Consider the following 24,675-nt stretch of genomic DNA (forward strand, 5'->3'; position numbering starts at 1 on the left):
CCAAGTGTGCTCCCCTCCCAATAGGGAAGTGTCTGTCGTCAGTATCAGTGATGGAGATGGTTGGGCGAAGCGAACTCTAGCACACATATTGTGGGGGTTTGTCCACCAGTCAAGTTAGCTTTTGACTGTGGAGGACATTGAGAGATTGTTTAAATTGTGTCTCTGTGAAGCAAACGGTTCTGAGCCACCCCTGAATGCAATGCATATGGAGTCTGGCATGTTTTATGATAAAGCTGGCAGCCGCCATGTGTCCCAGTAGTTGCAGACATGCTCTGGCTGATGCCTGCAGGCTGGTTTGAACTGTGAAGATCAACCTGACTAGGGTAGTGAATGTGTGTTGGAAGGGAGGCTTTGGCCTCCACTCCAAAGAGGTAGGCCCCTGTGAACTATGATTTCTGAGTGTTTATTTGTAGGCTTAGTCATAAGAAAAGGTCCATAGTCTTTTGTGTAGCTATTAATGCGTCGTCTCAAGAACGGGCTTTGAGTAGGAAACTGTTCACGTATGGGAATAGGATAATTTCTTGGTTTTGGAGGTGTGCCGCTAACACTGCAAGGGTTTGGAGAATACCCTGGGTGTCAAAGATAGGCCAAATGGGAGTATTCTGTATTGGAAGTGATTCTGCCCCAGTGTGAATCTGATGAATCTCCTGTGGGATTGGTGAATGTTAATATGAAAGTAGGCATCTTGAAGGTAGAGGGCCAATAACCAGTCCCTGCTAATGTAACCATCTTGAATTGTTGTACTTTCACAACACTGAAAGTATTATTGAGCGCTCTTACGTCTAGAATGGGTCTCCAACTGCCGTTCTTTTTCTGTACTAGAAAGTATTTGGAATAAAAGGCCTTCCCTCTTTGTTGGATCGGAACTGGTTGTATAGAACCTAGTTGTAGGAGGTGGTTCATTTCCTCACGTAAAAGGTGCTCAGGAGAGAGGTCCCTGAAGCAGAATGGGGAGTGAGGTAAAGTGGATTGAATATGTGTTGTTGATTATTTCTAACACCCATCCATCCGTGGTGATATTCTGCCACATTGGATAGAAAGAGGCAAAGTGGTCAAACTGATGGAAACATTCAAGTTATTGCAGCACCTGTCTGCATGGGTAGCATTTTGGAGCTTCGACCAAATTTTCTAAATTGTTGCTTTGATTACAAGTTGAGATGTTCAGGGTTGTGATGGGGGGCGGTCTACGTTTAGCAGGTTTCTATCTTTTCGTTTCTGGGTCATAATGTCTTTGAGGTGGGACAAATGAAGGAGGTTAAGACCTTTGTGTAGTGTGAGTATTTACTGGGCCTTCTCTTTTGTATTGGTGTGTAAATACCTAGAGATTTTAAATGTTGCCCTTGAATCTTTTAGGGAGCGGAGAGATTCGTCGGTTTGGTCAGTGAATAGTTGTGAGCCTTCAAAGGGGAGATCTTCCACTCTGGCCTCCAACTCCTTCGGGAACCCAGAAAGATGCAGCCACTATGTCCTTTGCATGACCACCGCTGTCAATATCCAATGAGCAGCTGTGTTGGTCACGTCCAAGGAAGCTGGCAATGCAGTCCACACTAGGAGCTGACACTTATTCACAATTGCCTGAAATTGCTTTTCGTTTTCTGGAATATACTCAAATTCACTCAATTTGGAGTAATCTGTGTGATTATAGTTTGTCAGAAGTGCTTCATAATTGACCGAGTTGCCGAGGAATATGCTTTGTATCCAAATAGATCTAAATCTCTTCCAGTCTATCATATGGCCATCATTTTAGCATAGTGCTATCTTCCATGTTCATGTACAGCGTTGACAACCAATGAATTCAGTATAGGGTGCAAAAATAAAAAGTCCATGTCCTTACAGGGCACATAATATTTTTTGTCCGCCCTCTTACAAGTAGGGGGCATTGTGGCCAGAGTCTGCCAGATAGCTTTAGTTGGGTTTAATAGTGCTTCATTGATATGTAGAGTTATTTTTGCCAATGTTGATGTCTGAAGTACAGTAGAACCTCAGAGTTACGAACACCTTGGGAATGGAGGTTGTTCGTAACTCTGAAATGTTCGTAACTCTCAACAAAACATTATGGTTGTTCTTTCAAAAGTTTACTACTGAACACTGACTTAATACAGCTTTGAAACTTTACTATGCAGAAAAAAAATGCAGCTTTCCTTTTTTTTTAGTAGTTTACATTTAACAACGTACTGTATTTCTGTTTTTTTGTTCTCTGCTACTGCCTGATTGAGTACTTCCAGTTTCAAATAAGGTGTGCAGTTGACTGGTCAGTTCATAACTCTAGTGTTCGTAACTCTGAGGTTCTACTGTATATCAAGTAATTTATGCTGGGATTCTTTCAATTCCTCCAGTGGAATTTAAAGAGAATTTGCTATTCTCCTGAACTGCTCCTGGATTTGCATCCTGGAAACCATCTGCTGTTGTTGTTGGGGGAAGGCATGACTGCTTTGTCTGATGAAGATGAAGCGATACTGGTTGCAGGCATAGTTTTTTTTTTTGTCCTGTCTCTCTTCCTGTTCCTTAAAAGATTCTCTTTCAGGCTCAGGGGATCTGGCTCTTGAGGATGATAGGGAATACGTATCTCGCTCTCTCTGTGGATGGAGGAGGACCTGGAAAATTGCAGCCTGTATGCAGCCCATGGGTCCCAGTAGGGCCAACACAATGGAAGAGACATGGGCGAGGCAGCCATGGGTGTCTGTACCAAGCCTGTTGGTCACGTCTAGCTTCATAATGCCTTGGCCAAGCGTAACGGTCGACTTGTGTAGCTCCCTGATGTGAAGGGGGGGAAGGGGGGGGAGGTCTGTGGGGAAACTGAATAAATGTCCTCTTCCTCCTCCTTATCATCACTAGAGAAATGGTGGGGGGGGGGGCAGCATAACTGGGAGCAACTTATATGTTTGGTATAGTGTATCTAAGCAGTTCGGTCGATGTGGTCTTTGAGGATCTGGGTTTAGCCTTGCTTCTACTTCCTGACAGTACTGTTTTGTCAGATCCTGCCCTCTTCAGGTCTTTGGACTTACTGGCGGCGATGGTACCGTAGGAACCAAAAGCCTCACAGGTACTCAGCCTTGTACTGTCAGTATCGAAGCCACCGACCTAGCAGGGGATTTTTTTTTTTTTTTGGGGGGGGGGGGGGGGGGAGATGGTTCCCTGCTAGGAGAACTTGAGGCCCGCTTCTTGGTGGCTTTGTGAAGAATCTGTTGATTTCCTCCTCAGAAACAGCAAGAAGTGGTGTTGAGTAGCTGATGTCGATGTTGGCGGGGAGAGACCACTGTCCAAGGGGTCCCCGGACTGGGGTCGGAAGTTGGCCGTAGCAAGCTCTTCATCAAAAGGAGTTTTAGCTTGAGCTAACAGCTTTTTTGGGTTCTTCCCTTAAGTTTAAGGCAGTGTGCGCTCTTTTGGGGCACGTGCCTCTCCTAGACAGCAGCTACAACAAGAGTGACCGCTGCTGACAGGGATGGCCTCCCAGCAGGAGAAGCAACACTTGAACCCAGGGGAGCTGGGCATAACCCCCTTTATATGGATCACCTCCCTGAAGGAAAGAAATAGGGAAGAACAACTACACTAATCTATGGGTCAAAAACAAACAAACATTTTAAACAAGAAAAAAGGGGGAATAGGGTACAACTAACTCACTAAAAGGCTAGCAAAAACACTACCAGTACAATAATAAGAACAAGAAAATACTAAGGAAATTGCTCCAAAAGGGCTCTGCTAAGGGCTCCATCTCAGGCCAATTGCGGGTGAGAAGGAACTGAGGGTGGTTTGGATGCACAGCACAATATAGCAACGCAAAAAGCACTGCTACAAAAAATGTCTGATCCTAGGCACAGAGACAGACACAGGCACACCTAAAATGGAACACCCACAGGGACGCTATTCAAAGAAGAATTTGGAGTCATCGTGGATAGTTCCTGGAAGACATCTTCTCAATGTTCAGGGGCATTCAAAAAAGCTAACATAAGGAACCATTAGGAAAGGGATAAATAATAAGACAGAAATATCCAGAAATATCAAATTGCCACTATATAAATCCATGGTATGCCCAAACCTGGAACACTGCATGCAGTTCAGGCTGTCCCCATTTCAAAAAAGAGACATTAGAATTGGAAAAATTACAGAGGAAGGTCACAAAAACGATTAGGGGTATGAAAGATATGCTTTCATATTAAGAGATTAAAAAGACTGGGACTGTTCATCTTAGAAGAGAGATTACTAAAGTGGGGATATGATAAAAGTCTATTAAATCATGAATGGTATGGAGAAAATGAATACAGAAATGCAATTTACCGCTTTACATAAAACAAGAACATAATGAAATTAATAGGGAGCAGGTTTAAAACAAACAAACACCTCTTCACACAATGCACATTCAACCTGTGGAACTCATTGCCAGGGGCTGTTGTGAAGTCCAAAAGTATAACTGGGTTCAAAAAAAAAAAGAATTGGATAGCTCCTGGAGGACAGGTCAATCAGTGGCAATTAGCTAAGATGGTCAGGGACACAAACCCATGCTTTGGTTGTCCCTAAGCCTCTGACTGATAGAAGCTAGAACTAAATGACAGGAGATGGATCACTTTATAATTGCCCTGTTCTGTTCATTCTCTCTGATGCATCTGACATTGGCTACTGTCAGAAGACAGAATACTGGGCTAGATGGACCATTGTTCTGATCCAGTATAGCCATTTTTATGTCCTTTCTACTTGGGCTTCCTAACCCTTTCCATTATAAAAATGTTGTTGTGAAAATTTTTGAGAAGCTCTAGCAACTCTCTCGTTTGCATTAGACCTTTGAAATTCAGCATGGGGAAAAGCCCTTTGGAATTTCATGGGACAAGGAAAAGCACTTATCTAGCCATTCAGATTTTGCTGAGATACAAACTTTTGAAAACCATTTCTCTTCCTTGTGTTCTTCAGAAGTTTGGGAACTCACCAGACTAACAGCTGAACACGAACGTTCTGAAGTGCTTGGTTCATGCTGGCATCAAAGCAATGGAACACAATGTACTAGTAACACCTAGGGACTGGTGGAACAGATGTCATGTTGGAGAGAGGGGAACAGAACCACCCCAGGCTCCCCCTAACTACACCCTAGTCGCAGTAGCCCATCCTTCCTTTCTAGGATATCAGCCTTCTCCTGCTTCCAGTTAATGTAGTTAGTCCCTTAAATGAAGTGGTAGAAGTCTCTATTTCAGTGCTGAAGGTTCAGAGTTTAAACCCCACTGATGATGCATGACAGAGGGATTGTTACAATTGCCATAGTACAATTTGTTTTTACCTTTTTATCCTTTTAAAGAGTAGGAAATTACATGCAAAAAATTAAGTACGTTACTGAGATTACAAAGTCAAACACTCAAAAATGCTAGATTTACAGTTACCTGTGAAACCTAAACTCTACCCCATTAAGTGCACTCTCCCTCAAGTGGGCAGTGTCAGCTGAGAAGGGTTGGGAGGGATGGCCAGACCATTCTGATGGAAGGGCTCAATCAAGCTCCAATCACACAGTAAGTATGCTGGAAAGGATAGCAATGAGGAAAGAGAAACAATACAAAGAAACCCAGTGAATTTACAAAGGTGGACTAGAAGTCTTGAGAACTATGAAAGCTACATTTCTGAAAGATTAACATTAAGGAATAAGTCTACTAGGTTAAAAAAAAAAACCTGATCATACAGCAGAACTTTAACTTGAATACCCTTTCTCTGTTCTTTGGGTTAGCCATTGTTCAGCATCTACAACACAGCAATGAAACAAATTTAAGTATATTTCTATACCATAGAGATAAATTCATAATGTGTTGTTATATATCTAGCTAACATTAAGGAAGCGCTGCTTATGGTTCCACAGTTAAGGTTGAGCTGAGTTTTGCACTTGAAGAGATTCAATACCTTTGTTATATATGAAAAACAGGATTTCCTACACAAAATTACAACACTTACTCTGAGCACAGAATAAATCCTATGAGAATTTACAAGTCAATCCATTAGTTTAAACAAAATTTTGATTGAAAATTGGTCCTTTAAGAAATTTAGTATCTGTGCCAGGCCACTGTTTTGTCCCTAATAACAGAACATTTCACACTCAGACTTCCCATATAGTTAAAACTCATTCATATTTCACGCATGAGCTACATCTGAAGTATTTTTAAAAAGATTAATGATCATTTCTGCTATAATTCTTTATAATAGAAAGTACTCATAAGCCACTGCTGATGGAGAAAGTGTGCTGTTATAGAGAATTCCACAAAGAACTCCCCTTTCTAAATAATTGTCATCTCGTATTGCTCTCAATGAGACTGAAGAGGGGTTCTTTCATTAAAGATGCCACCACTTCTCACTGTTTCCTAGGGGAGCAAAGCCAAGCTGTCTGCAGGGAAAACTGTGGTTCTTGACAGCATAGCACAAATAAGAAAGCATATCAGTGAATCTGGTCATAAATTAATTTACAAAAAATGGTTTAAGGTGGATACTATATTCTCTTTAAAGCACTATAAATATACAAACATTCTCTATGTTTAATGGCTATTAAGAACATTTTAATTAAAAAAAGGAATTTCCACACAAAAATTACATTGAGAGTACATATCAGTAATTAAGAATAAATACAGGTATTGTACTTTTTCCAAAACAAAAAGCATAAACACAGGAAATACAGAGATAAGGTTAAACTTTAAAGAAATCCAAATATGCTGAAGCATGGAAGTGCAGTTTCATAACTGTGCCATATAGCAATACCATTTGGGGGAGGCCAAGAGAAATCTAACACATTTTAAAAATCAGTTTAATCTAACCTGAGACTACAAATACTCAAATACCTTAATCATATGGTTGCTGTATGATGTCAATAGGACAGAGTTACAGACTGCAAACAATAGTCTGGTTTAGGATCCTTAAATATTAACCCACTAATACTAAAACTAGTCATTGAAATTCCTAGCATTATAAAATATTTTGTTGGCACAGGTAAAAATTAAATAAACTTCCTCTTTTGCTGTGGAAATTGCCTTCAACAATATATTAAGTACACTTTCATTAAGAAAGGGCAAGTTTTAGTATGAATGTCAAAAAAATCTGCTTTCCAACAAGGTCTATTAGATTGTGGAATATTCTCCTCAGGGTAAAATGTGGATGGTACCATTCAATGAGACATCTAAAAACTAGACTAGAGAAATATACTAGACTAGAAAATATGTTGTAGTTAACTGTATATTGGTAGAAGGATGGACTTTGTGACCTATTCCAATAGGTCTACTTTATCTAACTTCTATGACTACTTAAATTTAGGAGGGTCTTCAAAAAGATACCCCCCATTGAGCATCTAGAATCTGCATGGTTCACTTGAAAAAAAAATAATTAGATGGCTAGATACTGGCACCATCTAGTGGTGTACTATGAGGCTAAAAGACAATAGATTTTTGGCTTCTTGAATTTCTAATTCCAGTTTAAAATTCAACTATGCTGGAGACCAGTAAGGACAGGAGTGCATCTGATCACACCCTACAGATCTTCTTTTATCTGGGATGTATCTCAAGAAAAAGCATTACTGTACCGACGTGTTTGATTTCTTGTATGGAAATACAAATGAGGGAGCATTCTCTAGGCAGTATCCACAAAAGGATTGTCTGTAGGTAGCTTATAATTTGAAAGCATTCAATTTTTAAGCCACAAATTTATCACCAGGGAGTTTATAGACAAGTGAACTGGGAGCAAATTCTTAGCACTCAACTACCCTGACAGGAAGGAGGAGAAAAGGGAATTTAACTGGAGAGCTTTACAAAGGATGGAATTAAGCTATATCCTTCATTTCAAATGTGACAGACTCCTTAGGCCACCTAAATATTTATTTACCACCAAGGTCAGATGTAACATGACTATGTGAACACTTAAATGGGTGATGTCAGTTGGTATTCAGTACTGCTTTAGATGTAGTCAGGGCCGGTCATGCTGGGCAAAGGATTTGCTCCCAGTGTAAGGCAGATGAGAGTTCAGTCTTGTGCACATGATAGAAGGCAGTACTGAGGCCAGAGCAAAATAACACCTCTTGGGTCAGAGGACCTCGGCACAGAGGCTAATCTTGGCATTCTCACACAGACCTAGAGTCTGCCAAGATACAGAGCCAAGAGCCTCAAGTGTCTCTCCTTTCTAATGAGGGGAATGAAGGCACAGCAAAACACTACCAAAACAAGACACTCCATTGCACACACGGCTCCCCCTAAGGAGAGAATGGGAGAACAAACATGACAGATGTTAATCACAATACTTAATATATTATTGGATGACACTCAGATACTATCGCGATGAGCATGGTATAAAACCTGTATAGAATGAAATCACACACTGGGTTACCAAGTGGGTCTCATCCAGACACAGAAGGCACTGAACATGGGAGTTGATCTTTGGTGTGATTCATGGGTAACAGGCACATCTCTTAAAGCCCTTACAGTGCTCAACATGATTGCGGTGAGGCCAAAGGCTCTCTGTAGAAGGGTGGATTATGTAAGTTAAACTATTCTATGCTACTGTTTACAAGCTAACTGAAGAAAATAAGACAGACTATGGAAAAGTCTACCCTAAGGGCACAAAGGTGAATTCTGTTAACACTCCACACTATTGGTGAAGGAACTGAGGGGTAGGAGTCACTCCCTTATAGAGAGTGGGGCAATGACCTCACCGTGCGCAAACTCTCTTGTGCATGCAAGACAGCTTTTCGAGGCAGTTCCACAGCTCAACACCAGGAGTGCCATATTCTACAAGTGGGTCTTTGTAAGCTTAACAACAGATCTATTAACAGAACTGTGGATGTGAGGTATAAGACAACCCTCTACCAGATGCTCTAAGCTGGGAGGATGACAAATATGGGATTATTTAGGGAAAAAAAGTAGTTACCTTTTCCAAAACTGGTGTTCGAGATGTGTTGCTCATGTCTATTCCACAGTAGGTGTGCATGATCGCCACGTACATCAGTGCCGGAAGTTTTTCCCCTAGCAGTATCCTCGTGACCCCTGGGGTGGCGCCTGCCTGGCACGGTATAAGGGGAGCTGCATGCTCCCCCTACCCTCAGTTCCTTCTCGCCAGACAACTCCGACAGAGGGGAAGGAGGGTGGGATGTGGAATAGACATGAGCAACACATCTCAAAGAACATCAGTTACGGAAAAGGAAACTGTTCTTCTTCTTCGAGTAATTGCTCATGTGTATTCCACAATAGGTGATTCCAAGCTATATCTGTTGGAGGTGGGTAGGAGTTCACAAGTTCCAAGGAGGGAGGACAGCTCTGCCAAAACCGGTGTCATCCCTGGTTTGGGAGACGATTGCATAGTGCGAGGTGAATGTGTGAACCAACGGCCACGTGGCGGCCCTACAAACGTCCTGGATGGGGACATGGGCCACGAAGGCAGCCGACGAGGCCTGTGCCTGGGTCGAGTGAGCCCTCACAATGGGTGGCGGGGGAACACCCACCAGCTCATAACAGGAACGGATGCAAGAAGTGACCCAATTGGAAAGCTGCTGAGTGGAAATCGGCTGGCCCCTCGCGCGCTTAGCCGAGGAGACAAACAGTTGCAAGGACTTTCTAAATGGCATAGTCTGATCCAGGTAGAAAGCCAGAGACCGCCACACGTCGAGCTTGTGAAGGTGGCATTCCTCACTGGATGCATGAGGCTTGGGGCAGAGGACCGGTAGAAAAATGTCCTGACCCATGTGGTAGGCAGAGACCACCTTCAGGAGGAACGCAGGGTGTAGGTGGAGCTGGACCTTGTCCTTATGAAAGACCATGTACGGCGGTTCGGAGGTCAGGGCCCTGAGCTCCAAGACTCACCTGGCCGACGTGATAGCAACCAGGAAGGCCACCTTCCACGAGAGGTGAGACCAGGAGCACGTGACCAGTGGTTCAAACTGGGGCCCCGTGAGACGAGCCAACAACAAGTTTAGGTCCCACTGTGGAACCGGGGGTCTAGAATACGGGAAAAGACGGTCTAGACCCTTAAGGAACCGGCCAGTCATAGCATGGGAAAAACATGTGTCCTTGTACCAGCAGATGGAAGGCCGATATGGCCGCCAGGTGCAGGAGGTAATCAAGGATAAGCTGGATTGGGGAGACGCCCTAGTCTGCCACCCACCTAGAAAACTGGGACCACTTTGCCAAATAAGCGCGGCAAGTGGAGGGCCATCTACTTTCAAGGAGGATGCGCTGAACTTGCTCTGAGCACATCCTTTCCTCTCCACCTAACCACTGACCCGCCATGCTGTAAGGTCAAGAGCCACTAGGTTGGGATGGAGAAGGTGGCCCTGGTCCTGTGAGAGCAGATCCGGGTGGAGCAGCAATGGCCACGGGAGAGCTTCCACCAGGCCCGTGAGAGTCCCGGACCAATACTGCCTGGGCCACGCTGGGGCAATCAGTAGGACTCGTGCCTTGTCCGACTTTATCTTCTCCAGGACCCTGCTGATTACAGAGAACGGGGGGAAGGCGTAGAGAAGCCGGCCTGACCAGGACAGGAGAAAAGCATCAGAGATAGAGCCCCTCCCCAGACCCTCCCGGAGCAGAACTGGGGGCATCGCCAGTTCTGCCAAGTCGCGAATAGGTCCAGCTGGTGAGTTCCCCATCTTCAGAAGAGCCAGTGGGCCACTTCCAGGTGGAGGGACCACTCATGTTGTGAGGAGAAGTCCCTGCTCAAGCGATTCGCCCTCTCGTTGCGGGAGCCCGGTAAGCGGACTGGATGGCGTGGGCTATACAGAAATTTCACAGCCTGAGGGCTTCAAAGCAAAGGGCAGAGGAGCGGGCCCTGCCTTGCCAGTTGATATAGAACATCGAGGCTGTGTTGTCCATGAGGACCCTGAGTACCTTGCCCTCCAGGTGCGAGTGGAAGGCCATACACGCCAGCCGAACCGCTCTGAGCTCCTTGACATTTATATGTAGGGTCAGGTCCTGAGCCGAACACAGGCCTTGGGTCTGAAAGCTCCTCACATGGGCCCCCCAACCCAGGTCCAACACATCAGACACCAGCTCCAGTGATGGGGCCCTGTCCCTGAACGGGACCCCTTGGAGCATGTTGTTTGGGGTGGACCACCATCGCAGGGAAGTAATCACAGCATCCGGCACGGTGAGGACCTTGTCCATCCTGTCTGTGGCCTGAGAGAACCAGAGCTGGAGGGGCCTCATCCTGAGTCTAGCCACATACGTGGACACTGACATATGACCCAATAGTTGCAGGCAAACCCTGGCTGTTGTCACTGGGAACCTTGTGACCGAGTTGATGAGATCTTTCAGGGTCTCGAACCTGTCTGGCGGGAGGGAAGGGCTGGCCGACACTGCGTCCAAGAGCGCCCTGATAAACTCTATGCGTTGGACCAGGACTAACATGGACTTGGTGTTGTTTACCAGTAGGCCCAAGGCAGTGCACCTGGACAGGAGGAGCGCCACGTGATCCCTCACCTGCAACCAGGAGGTGCCCTTGACAAGCCAATCGTCCAGATAGGAAAATATCTGTACCTCCCACCACCTGAGGTAGGCCGCTACCGCCGACATGCATTTTGTAAACACTCTAAGGGCAGTGGACAGCCCAAACGGGAGGACTGTAAATTGGTAATGATTCTGTCCCACCACAAAACAGAGGAAGCGCCCGTGCCCCTCAAATATGTGGATGTGGAAGTACGCATCCTGTAGATCGAGGGCAGCGTACCAATCCCCGGGATCCAGGGAGGGGATGATGGAGGCCAGGGAGACCATGCGGAACTTGAGCTTCACCATGTGCTGGTTCAGACCCTGTAGGTCCAGTATGGGCCTGAGACCCCCTTTGGCCTTCAGGATAAGGAAATAACGGGAGTAGTATCCCTTCCCCATAAACTCCTTGGGCACCGCCTCTATCGCTCCTAGTCCTAGGAGCCACCCCACCTTCTGCTCGAGCAGAGCTTCATGCGTGGGGTCCCTTCCCCCCCCCCCCCCCCGGAGGGACTGGGGCAGGGAGTGGTTGGGCAGGGAGGAGATAAACTGGAGGGTGTAACCCCAGGAGATGGTGTTGAGGACCCATTGGTCTAAAGTGAGCCGAGACCATTCCGGAAGGAAAGCACACAACCGGTTGGAGAAGGGAAGCTTTATTGGGGTTGGATCCCTGATGAGGACTGGCGGGTTGCCCCCGAGCATCCCATCAAAATCGCCTTTTCCCCGCCTGCTTGCCCTTGGAGGGCCCAGGCTGGGGGGGGTGGCCAAGACTGCCTGTGAGGGAGTCTCTTATAGTCCCATCGCTTCTTATGGGTGGCCTCGTACTTCAGGAGGGCGGCCAGGGTCGGCTTGAACTTAGGTTTTGCCAGAGCCAGGACATAGAGACCCAGGGTCTGGAGGGTCGTGCCGGAGTCCTTCATGCCATGCAGCCTTGTATCGGTTTCCTCTGCGAACAGAGCTTTCCCATCAAACAGGAGATACTGCATGGAAGATTGCGCCTCGCTGTAGAGCCCAGAGAGAAGGAGCCATGATGCCCGTCTCATGGACACCTCGGAGGCCACTGAACGTGCAGCCGTGTCCGCAGCATCCGAGGCAGCCTGCAGGGAAGCCCGAGCTGCTGTTGCCCCTTCCTCCTGAATTCCTTCTTATCACACTCCTGGAGGGAGACCTCAAATTTAGGCAGGGAGCCCCACAGATTAAATTCGTACTGACCCAAGAGGGCCTGATTTTTGCCACTTCTAACTGGAAGCTCAAAGACCAATACATTTTTCTTCCAAAAGAGTCCAGCCTCCGAGAGTCTTTGTTCTTTGGGGTCAGGGCTGGCTGACCCTGTCGTTCCCTGTGGTTGACCGACTCGACCACCAGGGAGTTGGGCGCCAGGTGGGTATATAGGTACTTATGACCTTTAGTGGGTACAAAGTACTTGCATTCTGCCTTTCTTGATATAGGGGCCAACGAGGCCGGTGTTTGCCACAGGGTATTTGAAATTTTAACCACTCCTTCATGGAGCGGCAAGGCCACCCTACCCGGTGCCGATGGGGACAACACGTTGAACAGGGAGTCCAAGGGCTCCTCCATCTGCTCTGCCTGGAGGTGGAGGCTTGCTGCCACCCTCTTTAAGAGCTCTTGGTGGGCGCTGAAATCCTCCTGCAGGATGGAGGGAGGCGGGGCCACAATTGCTTCCTCTGGGCGGGGCAAAGAGGCCGGTGTGGTGCTTTGGGTGTCGGCCGGCACCAGAGGATCCATCACCTGGTCGGACTCAGGGCGCGGTACCAAGGATGAGCATCCCACCGACTTCTTTGTCAGGAGTCTAGAGATGGAGGCCGACGATGCTTCCGAAGCTCCGGCCACCAAGCGAGCTCCCACTGGGGGCTGCGCTGGAGGCCACGGTGCCCACTGGTACCAATGGGCCAGCCATGACGCTCGGTGCCACTGCACCTGGTGTAGCACCGGTGGGGCCGGCTGCCTGGGTTGGCGGGTCTGCCCATCGAAGAACGGCTACGAATGGAGACCGGGCTGGCACAGGATCCACTGCTGTGTCTCAACCGGGAGAAGTGGCGGTGCCGGGATCCGCAACAGTCACAGGACCGCGATCTCGACTTGGAGGACTGGTACCAACAGTAATAACTGCTCCGCGAATGGCCTTGATGGGGGGACCCGTGACGGTGATCAACGCCCGGGGCTGCGGTGCCGTGGCAGAGACTTGAAGCAGGAGCCCGAGCGGAAACGGCATCGACGACCATGCCGTGACCGACTGCGGTACCCTCTCTGGGACGAGGACCGACTATGTCCGCCGCAGTCCCATCGACATCCGCTCTCTGAGGAGGACCGGTACCGCGAGTCCCGGACAGATGGAACCCAGCCCAAGAGTCTGGTTGGCATCAAGGGCGCTCCACGTGGACTCTGCCCCCAGTGGACACTGGGTGATGATCGGCATCAGGGACATTCCCTCAACCGAGACTGGTACTGAGCAGGGGGGAGCAACAGCGCAGATCCCAGCAGAAGCTTGCCTCTGGAGCGTGGGGCCGATATCGGTGGTGCTCCAGGCACCAGCATGGACAAGATGTCCCGGGCTGCCTGGAGGGCTTTGGGCGTGGACGGCATCCGGAGAGGCCTGTTCCGAAGGGGCTGGGCCACTCCACTCTACATGAGTCAGAGCCTAGGGCCCGGTGGGGATCGAGGACTGTCTGACATGGGCCTAGCCTCTGTCCCAAACTTCCCTCAGTGCCACTGCAAAGAGGGAGTCTTCTTAGCATGCCCTCTGGATGGTGAGCGGTGCCGACTGGTCAATGGCACCGGCGGATCACCGCATACCAACACCATGGTGACCAGTACTGGCTCGGAGCGGCATGCCGGGGTCAGGGTCAGCGCCGACTCCATCAGAATGGCTCGAAGCCTAATGTCCCTTTTGTCTGAGGCTTAAACGATTTGAAAATCTTGCACCTCTCGCTGATATGGGTTTCTCCCAAGCAGCACCGTCTGTGTGCTGGTTGCTTCTTGGCATAGAACGCCGACAAGACCCACACGACTTAAATCCCGGGGCTCGGGGCATGCCCCAGCCCGGGCTCACTGACTAAACTAATTACAGGTACTAAACAAACGAACAGATCTGAGGACAAGCTACAGCAAAGCTGGAGCAGAGCAGTTCCGATGCACCTTCACCGGTGGCAAGGAGGAACTGAGGGTGGGGGGAGCGCGCAGCTCCCCTTATACTGCACAAGGAGGCGGCACTCCAGGGGTCGCGGGGGGTGTTCCCCTCTATGAGTACTGCTAGGGGGGAAAACTTCCGGCACCAGTGTATGTGGCAAACACGCACACCTATTGTGGAATACGCATGAGCAATCACTAGAAGAAGAAATCAGTCTCGTTGCCAAAGCTATCTTGAAAGACAAGACAACATCTAATTAGTCCCCAGAAAAATGGGACACCTGAGAGTGAATGGTCATAAGCTTAGTTTTCACCCAACCATGGTTATAACAACTAACTATGGCCATCATTAGAAAATGCAAGGTTAACAGTAAACATAAGAATAAACTAAGTACCACAACAGCAACGAAAGTTATCAGTATTATAAGCACTCTTTAGATAATACACAACAAGAGAGCCTAAAATTGATACGTCCATTCTATAACACACTTCTGAGATGCAGAAAACATCCCCTGAGGAGCACAGCTGGATCACATTTAGCCCTGAAATCCTTCAAAGGATATACTATATATCTACCTACCTCTCAAACATGCCTTTAGTAATATTAAAATACATATTGTAATATGAAATACAACATTGTCTCAAGAACAGATTAAGCATGTAATTAATTACATATTTCTTCAAGTAGATATTGCGTACGTTATCATCAAGTTTTTATCCTAAGATTATTTCCCAACATTTCTCCATCTTCTTAAGGGTCACACTCAAAGCTGATACAAGAGATCTGGAGATCTCAGGTTTGCAGTGCAAAGTGAACATTCTCAGAATATCAGTGCACATAGATACATTTCCTAGTATCCCCAACATACCATTCTTGTTTCAAGGGATTTTCATCGGGGAGGGCTATTCACTTTTGGGGGGGGCACCAAGGAGAGGGGTGTAGGCAGAGAACTAATGATCCACTAAAGCCTGGTTAATTCTCTAGAATTGATTCTGTTTAAGATGCCTCTGAGCAATAATGAAAAAGTCTGGGCTAAACAATAAAAATCCACCAAAACACAACTGGGTTACTCATGCCAAAGATTTTAATCCTTTTTGCTAATTAAAAAAAAATGCCACAGGACTACAATCACAAAGCTCCAGAATACCAAAATTTTATAATTAAAAAAATTACTCTTGCAGTGAGTTTCCCTATGCCAGAAAAATCACTACATTATAATAACTGCAACCCTATTAAAAGTTCCAGATGCACCATCTCAAAGTAACACACACAATATGGCAGTTTGGTAAGCTCCCCATAATGGGTGATTGACAATTAACCGGAGTTAAGAACCTCCAGCAGACTCCACGGACCCCAAAATATCACTCCTGAAATTTTCTTTATCACTGAAGTGTATCAATTTTTATACACAAATATTGCATGCCCTGTTTACAGAGCCCTGTGGTTAAGCTTTGGACAACAGCTTCAAGTACACACTCACCTATTTATCAGTGACAAGTTTTCCTGGAAGAAGGAAAGCCTAAACCCATCCATTTATACAGAATCCAACCTCCAAATGCAAACCAATGCAGTTCTGTATTCCTGATTCCCAAACAATATCAGAGTAACATTAACAAGACTGGTGAACTACACTGCTGATAATCAGAATCTTTTAGACAACATCACGTCAATTCTACTGTAGTGCATCTTCGGAAAAGTATAAACAGCAGACAGAGAAAAGCTAGGACTGCATTATAATCTAGTCTGACCTCCTCCATAACACAAGCCAAAGAACCTCACCCAAGAATTTCTGCATCAAGCTCATACCTATCTGACCTATACCCTATCTTTTAGAAAGATGTTCAGTCTTGATTTCAAAGACTTCAAATAGGGAATCTACTACTTCCCTAGGTAACTAACTATTAGGATTATCGCCTTCACTTAAAAGTTTGTATTTTATTTCTAGTGTGAATTTGTTTACCTTCAGTTTCCAATTCACTTATGTCCAATACAAAAGGTAATATCACCTCCCTACTCCTACTTGAGTAGTACTTTGCACTCTTTCACACCACAATGTTGTGTCATGTTCAATTGCTTATCTATCCTGACCCCTTAAGCCCTTTACAGAGTTGCTGCTTCTCAGGATACAGTGCACCTTCTTATAAATGTAACCTATGTTCTTTGTTCCTCGATTTAGAACTTGCATTGGCTGTATTAAAACACATGTTCTAATAAGTCAACTTTACCATCAAGTGATCCACATTGGCCTGTAGACTGACCCCATCTTTATTTATCACTCCAATTTTTGTGGCATCTGCAAACTTTACCAGCACGTATATTTTTCTTCCAGATCATTGATAAACATATTAAATAGCACTGGGCCAAGAACAGAGACCTGCCAGACCCCAACAAAAACACACCAATTTACAATTACTTTTTACATTCTGTAAATTAGTTTTTAATCCATTTAATATGAGGTATATTGATTTTATATAGTACTTTTTCCTCCCAAAATTAAAATGACACGTAGGACTAAGTCAAATGCCTTACAAAAGTCTAAGTATATTATGTCAACAGTTTATTAACCAAACTTGTCAAAAATAGTATTATTTATTTGAGGAAATCAAAAGACACTGATTTTGACAAGACGTATTTTCCATTAAGCCATGTTGATTAATTATGCTACCGCCTCATAACTGTTTAGTTATTTTGTCCCATACCATTCTTTCCATGATTTTGTCTGTGATTAATGTCAGGCTAATTAGCCTATAGCTTTCTGGGTCTTGCCATTTACCCTTTTCAAATACTGGCACAATATTAGCTTTCTCCTAGTCCTCTGGAACTTCCAGTGTTCTAAGATTGGTTAAAAATCAACATTAATGGATCACAGAGCTTTTCCATCAATTCTTTTGATATTCGTGGTGCAAGTTATCTAGTCCTGCAGATTTAAAAATGTTAAACTGTTGCTGTTTAACATACTCCTTAGTTACTAACTGAATAGAATGTATTTCATGATCACTAAGATAAGAATACACCATCCTGTTTTCTTTCAAATACTGAATAGAAATATTTAAATACTTCTGCCTTTTGATTGATGATTTATCATCCTTGTCTAGCATCAGACCTACAGTATTGCTAGAATTTTGTTTGTTGCCAATATATTTAAAGAACTCTTTGTCCTTGACCCTACTGGCCATAGATTTTTTTCCCACTTACACCTTTAGCTTCTCTTAACTGTCTAAAATTCCTAACTGCTGTGCTAACTGGTACTCCTTGCTTTCACCTTCCCTAATGTTTCGTTATATATTACTTATTTCTATTACTTTCACCTCCCCTCCAAAACAGGATTTTTTAAATCAAATAAGCCTTTTTTCTTGACTGCGGAATTGTGTGTTTTGAAGCATCTAATAAAGAATTCTTAAATATAATTCCCATTTTTATTACTTCCTCCCACTCAATTTTAGCACGTGATGGCTTTCATATTTGGAAACTGGCCCTTTTAAAGCACCAAGTATACCTACTACTTGATGTTCTATCTGCACACAGCAAATGAAAATAGACATCATAAATTTTCATAAATGATCTGGAAAAAGGGGTGAATGCTTTAGAATTAACTAAGGGATCTCACAAGACTGCATGACTGGGCAACAAAATGGCAGATGAAATTCAGTGTTGTTGATAATGCACAATGGAAAAATAATCCCAGCTATACTTATAAAATGATAGGTTTTAAATTAGCTGTTACCACTCAAGAGAGATCTTGGGAGTCATCATGGATAGTTCCCTGAAATCATCTGCTCAGTGTGCAGCAGCAATCAAAAAAAGCAAACAATGTTAGGAACCATTAGGAAAGGGATAGATCACATATAATGATACACCTCTACCCCGATATAATGCGGTCCTATATAACGCAAATTCAGATATAATGCAGTAAAGCAGCGCTCCGGAGGACGGGGCTGCTTTACTTCCTTATATCCGAATTAGTGTTACCGCAAACGGTTCCTCTGCACCCGCGTTACTTGCTGTGTCCCTCCCCGGGGCCCCCTGCCCCAGCTCACCTCCGCCTCCTCCCACGAGCGCGCCGCAGCTCCGCTTCGCCTCCCTCCCGGGCTTGCCGTGCCAAACAGCTGTTTGGCGCAGCAAGCCTGGGAGGGAGAAGAAGCGAAGCTGAGCGGCGTGCCCGTGGGAGGAGGAGGCGGCGGCGGCAGAGCGGAAGTGAGCTGCGGCAGGGGGGCGGCAGCAAGTAAGGGAGGGCCGCAGAGGAACCGCTCCCCGCCCCAGCTCACCTCCGCTTCGCCGCCGCCGCCTCCTCCTCCCACGAGCACGCCACTCAGCTCCTCTTCTCCTCCCTCCCAGGCTTGCCGTGCCAAACTGCTGATTGGCACAGCAAGCCTGGGAGGGAGAGGGGAGAAGCGGAGCTGCGATGCGCTCGTGGGAGGAGGCGGAACGGAGGTGAGCTGGGGTGGGGGGCCCCAGAGGAACCGGTCCCCGCTCCAGCTCATCTCCACCTCCTCCCCTGAGCACGCCGCCGCCGCTCCGCTTCTCCCCCACCCCCCTTCCAGGCTTGCCGGACCAAACAGCTGATTGGCGCAGCAAGCCTGGAAGGGAGGGAGAAGTGGACCGGCGGTGGCTGCGCGCTCAGGGAGGAGGCAGAGCGGAGGTGAGCTGAGGCGGGGAGCGATTCCTCTCCCTATCCCGATGTAACACGGTCTCACCTATAACACGGTGAGATTTTTCGGCTCCCGAGGACCGCGTTATATTGGGGTAGAGGTGTATTATGATATTTTCTATAAATCAATGGTACACCCACACCTTGAATACTGCATGCAGTTCAGGTCACCTCATCCCCAAAAAGCCAAATTAGAATTGGAAAAGATACAGAGAAGGGCAACAAAAATGATTAGGGATATGGAACAGCTTCCATAAGAGGAGAGATCCAGACAACTGCGACTGTTCAGCCTGGAAAAGAAATGACTGAGGTGGGGGATATGACAGAGGTCTATAAAGTCATGAATAGTATGGACAAAGTGAATAGGGAAGTATTATTTACCCCTTTCACATAATACAAGAACTAGGGGTCATCCAATTAAATTCATAGGCAGCAGGTTTAAAACAAACATAAGGAAGTACTTCTTCACAGAACACACAGTCAACGTGTGCAGCTCATTGCCGGGGAATGTTATGAAGGCCAAAAATATAACCGGTTTAAAAAAAAAAAAAAAAAACACTTGGACCTATTTCTCCGTGAATTTACCTATCAACGGGTATTAGCCAAGATGGTTAGGGCTGCAACCCCATGGTCCAGGTGTCCCTAAACCTCTGACTGCCAGAAGCTGCAATTGGACAACAGGTGATGGATCACTCCAAACAGCCCTGTTCTGTTCATTCCTTCTGAAGAATCTGGCACTGGCAATCATCTAAAGACAGGATACTGGGCTAGATGGACTATTGGTTCGACCCAGTATGCCCATTCTTATGTTCTTATCACTCACACCTGAGCAACCATAATTTTTTTGTTCAGTGATCAATTCATCTTTATCTGTCTAAATTAGGTCTAATGTACAAATTACCGCAAGTTGGTTTCAGTAATTTGTGTTTGAAAGTTATATATTTTTTAGAATCGCTGAAGATATTTTACAAGTGGCAGCAAGAGATCTCCGGCATATGTCCCCCAGACTGAAATTCCCAATAATGCAATATTTCCATCTACATACTATAGACAGAAGTTTAAGGAGCTGTTCATCCTGTTCCCTTGTCTGATTTGGTGGTCTATAGCAGACTTCCATTCCCTCCCCCCCCCCCCCCACTACCACTTGTGATTTATCAGTTAATCCTTTGATCCATAAGCATCCCAGTCCTCTCCTTCAGAATTGTCAACAACTCTAGAGCAGGTAGTGGTATTGTTAATGGAGAGTGCCACTCTGTGTACCATACCTCCCCATTGTATCTTTCTTAAACACAGCATATTCCGTGATTTTAACATCGGTCATGTGATTGGCATTATGCAACACATCAGGTTTCAATCATATCAAATTTCTTTTCTAATTCCTTGTTTATTCTCACTATTCCTATTGCAATTCTTATTGTCTATGTAATAAAACAATGGAGATTTCTACAGGGGAGGGAGACTCCCTCAAAAACGGAAAAAACTGGACACCTCTCAGGTCTTTCCAGCAATGTCTACAGTAGCTACACACTGCAGTGAAAAGCGGGCTGTGTCCATCCTGTGGCATTTAGCTACACATGGCAAAGAAAGGTTCTGGCAGGGGCAATGTAGCAGAGAAAGGCATTAACAGCTCCCTCCCAGCCTCTCTCTCCCCCCACCCACTTCCCCACTCTAGAGTCTTTCCCTGCAGCATGGAAAGGCTCCAGCAGTGGGGAGCCTCTTACCACTTCCAAAGACTTTCACTGAGGCAGGGAAAGGCTCTGGCAGCAGGACACTACACTAGTAAAAAGAGTTTACATGTAGGAGGCACTGTGTGAGCATGTAGAGAGCCATGTAGGATATATACCCAAAGTTTCTCGTGTGTCTGCATTCTACTTGCCTAAGCAGTGCTCACTGTCTACACTGCTATTTATATAAATGCTAACTGGATGTGCAATGTCTGTATTCTACATGCCCATAAGTGTAGACGTAGCCTAAGTCTCTGGAGGCTCTTAAGTGAAGAGCAGGTTTCCTCATTTCATTTTTGCCAGTCAGAGGCAGATACAAACGACTGAGCCCCTAAGGAGGATGCAGGACAGCATACATAATCCCAGTACCCTTTCCTGACACTGGCAGTTTATGATAGGGGCTGAGCCTCTCCCGAAGCTGTTGCTCTTTCCTCTCTACACAGGAGCAGCAGCAGCACCTCTATGAGAAACAGAGGCTGCTTCTCAGTGCCATGCATTTAAAAGGCAGGATGCAGCTATCAACAATTCCCTCTTCCTCCGCACACAGGAGCAACAGGAGTCACATTTACAGGTGTGACAAATTGCTACAGAAATGAGCAAGTGATGACACTAACCTACTACAGAACATTTCATGGCAGATCATGTTGCCACCTTCCCACCACCACATTTTTCACTATACTGGAGTCAGACTGTCAGCTCTGCACACTTTCACTACACTACGTCACAGTGCCAGACAAGGTCAAAACATATGGGGTGCAAAGGGACCTTGCCTCACCTTTCAGCTCATCTCCCCTACCTCAGTTTTAACTGGAATCAACTTCAAGAATAGACAAAAGACCCCAAAATGTTGTGTCCAAATGTGTACCATATAATCATAGCACACAAACAGCATGTGTACACAAGAACTAAAGAGATGCAAAGAACTCCCAGGAACTCAAACTGATGCTGTTTAATGTTAGATCAGTGGTCAACAAGATGACCATTTATGGCTTCATTGTGAAAGAGGCTCCAGAAGTATGACGTAGCTTGCATTACCAAAACACATCTGGATAATACAGCAGAAACTCAGGGTTACTCGAACACCTTGGGAATGGAGGTTGTTCACATCTCTGAACAGAATGTTATGGCTGTTCTTTCAAAGGTATACAACTGAACATTCAAAGCTATAGTAAGTCAAACTTTACTATGCAGAAGAAAAATGCTGCTTTCCCTTTTTTAGTAGTTTACGTTTAACACAGTACCGTCCTGTATTTGCTTTTTTTGTCATCTCTGCTGCTGACTGATTGCATACTTGTGGTTCCACATGAGCTGTGTGGTTGACTGGCCAGTTCGTAACTCTGGTGTTCATAACTCTGAGGTTCTACAGTACTGCAAACTACGTTGGTCCAACATGATCCTCTGGCTCCTTCTCCTCCAAGGTTACTTAGCACACCACAGGCCAAAAAGAGGTCAAGAGCACATGCAGAACAATATTCTTTTTAAACTTAAATACAACAAATCCAGGAAACACCCAAATCCTTTGAACTCTTCCACTTCACATGTGAAAAAAGCTGAAAACAATGTAGACTTTCTATGTAGATTCCCAATGACTAGAAAGGAGAGTGGTGGTAAACTCATCCAAATCTTCAGCATAGCACAGAGGATACAGTTGGAGCTGAGGAACTAGCCCTGTGTCTTCATCAGCACCGTTATAGGACTTCTGCTAGGAATCCACAGCCTCCAAGATTAGGAAAGTAAGCAAAAAAATAGCAGAAAAATCATTTATGCTTCCCTCTCCCCCTTTATCCATGGAATCAAATAGTACTCAGGCACACCTGACATTCTAATCCACTGTATGTGATGGTGGTTAAAATTTTCAGTTTGGAGAACTTCCACATTGATGTCAACAAAAGCCTTGGATGAAAATAACCCAAACCCACATTTCTTCTCTCCATTTTACACAGAATTTGTCACTGAATCCTCTTGTTGCAGTTTGTTACAGAATTTAAGTTTTCATTTAAAAAAAAAAATTCTAGCTGTTGAAGTTGTGGAGAAAAACCATGACAAGATGCACCCAGTATTAACCAGTTCAGTGTTGTTTTGCACCTGCAAACAGCCTGAGACAATAAGCTCAGAGATGCATACTCTCCCCATTCAGCTAAATGAGGCATTAAAACTCTTAAATAAAATAAATAAAACAGGCAAACTATTTATATGTCTGGATTGTTAACTATTTCATTCCTGACTGTTTTAGCAAAAACCATGATGGAATCAAGGCATTTTGGATTTATAAAGTTATTTACCAACCAAAAAGTTTCTGCCTCTGATTGATAAGAAAAGCTCTTAGCTTATGTCTTTTCACTGCCAAAAAGGTGTATGTTTGTACAGCAAGATGGCTAACTTGAGTTAGCGATCTCACTTTAAAAACACACACCTATTTTGGCAGTGAAGACGGCGTGAGCCTTCAACACTACAGTGGCACATGTTGAGAAAAATTCTTCATACTTAAACCTATCTGCATCAGATGGTGTTTTCCTCCAAGAACACTTGATGCTGCTCAGTGTCAAATCCACTAGATTGCTTCCTTTCTACTTTTTCCATCACAGGTCATCCGAATGCCTTAGGGATCTGAGACAGTAACGGTGTAGGAGACAGCATTTCAATGCCAGAGGGTCTATGGCAGCAACCTGGGAGCGATGGTAGTGTTTCACTGTCACAATACTAAATTTAGTGGCTTTTCTATCTGTAAAGCTTTAGCATTTGTTGGAGCTGGTAATTTTCTAGAGTGGACATTGGTGGTTGCTTGTTCTTGTCTTGTGATGGGGGAGGGAAATTTTTACCTGAAGGAGACAGTGGTCAGATAAGGACACAGATTAGCTTGGGTGTTTCTAATGTCCAGTGCAAGGATCCAGTCCAAAGCACACGGGGGAGGGGAGGAATATTATCTACATGCAGCCAAAGGTGAAGAGGAGGGCTTTTTGCTGCTGCTGTCGGACGTGTCATTCTACACTGATGAAGTCTCCCTCAAACTAAGTCATGTGAACGTCAAAACCATATTAGACAGTGTCAGGGGGTGGGGGAGAGGGAGGATTGGGAAGCCTTTGGTGTCCGTAGCTCTGTATATTAGCAGGATGCCCATAAACTATTATGAGCACTCTCAGATTAAGAGGATACCCTCTTTGATGTTAAACTAATCTCTTCTGCATCTAAATCTGGAGGAGAATAAAATCACTATACTACCATTCTCCACGTCTAAGTGTTCAGAGTAGCCTAATGCCGCAAAGTGAGCTAGCGCTGGGCTTATCTTGTCAGCGAGCCATGTTTCAGTGATGCAGACCACTGGCCCACAGCTGACGAGTTTGTGGTGGTAAAGAATGGTGACTCCTGACCATGATTCCATTAGCATAAGGCAGATGTCTTGAAAATGCTCTATTTAGTCTGCGTTGGTTGGCTCGTTTGGTGCGCTGTAACAACTTACCTAGGGAATGACCAAGTGGCATAGAAGCAGCAGTGGCACAGGCCAAAGTACTTTATGCGTTGGCAATCCGAGACTGATGGAACAAGTTGCATGGTTTTTTTTTCAGCACATAAATTAGAACAACCTTGAGATTGCTGTAACTTACATCAGGGCCAAACATCAGTCTCTGGCTGTTCACAGACTTGGGAGAGCGCAAATGCTGCTTTATACCTGACCCCTTTTCCTGGGGCTTGTGCCAAGCACAGATCAGGGATCTGGACAATATTCCTGGTACACATTTA

General features: G+C 45.4%; 1 protein-coding gene across 9 annotated transcripts in view; it reads right to left on the reverse strand.

Moving 5' to 3' along the window:
• KDM6A (lysine demethylase 6A) overlaps positions 1-24,675 on the reverse strand; it is a 293,777-nt gene that overhangs the window by 233,625 nt on the left and 35,477 nt on the right. The window lies entirely within an intron of this gene.

Source organism: Malaclemys terrapin, chromosome 1, assembly GCF_027887155.1.
Source record: "Malaclemys terrapin pileata isolate rMalTer1 chromosome 1, rMalTer1.hap1, whole genome shotgun sequence".
Lineage (NCBI taxonomy): Eukaryota > Metazoa > Chordata > Testudines > Emydidae > Malaclemys > Malaclemys terrapin.